Source organism: Arachis duranensis, chromosome 7, assembly GCF_000817695.3.
Source record: "Arachis duranensis cultivar V14167 chromosome 7, aradu.V14167.gnm2.J7QH, whole genome shotgun sequence".
Taxonomy (NCBI): Eukaryota; Viridiplantae; Streptophyta; class Magnoliopsida; order Fabales; family Fabaceae; genus Arachis; species Arachis duranensis.
This window is the reverse complement of record NC_029778.3, coordinates 26238613-26239507: the sequence shown is the minus strand read 5'-3', so window position 1 is coordinate 26239507 and position 895 is coordinate 26238613.

Here is an 895-nt window from a genome sequence, read left to right as displayed (position 1 = left end):
AGGTGAATTACATGGGAGAACCCTATGGAAACACCTATAATATTTGATGGAGAAATCATCCAAATCTCTCATGGAAGGATCAACAGAGACCTCAACAAGGTTTCAACAACAATAATGGTGAAAGAAACAGGTTTGGCAATGGCAAGCCTTTTCCATCATCTTCTCAGCAACAGACAGAGAATTCTAAGCAGAGCCACTCTGACTTAGCAACCATGGTCTCTGATCTAATTAAAACCACTCAAAGTTTCATGACTAACACAAGGTCCTTCATTAGAAACTTGGAGGCACAAGTGGGTCAGCTGAGTAAGAAAGTTACTGAACTCCCTCCTAGTACTCTTCCAAGCAATACATAAGAGAATCCAAAAGGAGAGTGTAAGGCCATCAACATGGCCGAGTTTGGAGAGGAGAAAGAGGCAGAGAGTGCCATTGAGGAAGACCTCAATGGACGTACACTGGCCTCCAATGAGTTTCCTAATGAGGAACCATGGGAATCTGAGGCTCACACTGAGACCATAGAGATTCCATTGGATTTACTTCTGCCATTCATGAGCTCTGATGAGTATTCTTCCTCTGAAGAGGACGAAGATGTCACTGAAGAGCAAGTTACTAAGTACCTTGGAGCAATCATGAAGCTAAATAACAAGTTATTTGGTAATGAGACTTGTGAGGATGAAACCCCTTTGCTCACCAAAGAACTGGATGACTTGACTAGGCAGTGATTACCTCAAAAGAGACAGGACCTTGGGAAGTTCTCAATACCTTGTACCATAGGCACCATGACTTTTGAGAAGGTTCTGTGTGATCTAGGGTCAAGCATAAACCTCATGCCTCTCTCTGTAATAGAGAAGCTAGGGATCTTTGAGGTACAAGCTGCAAGAATTTCACTAGAGATGGC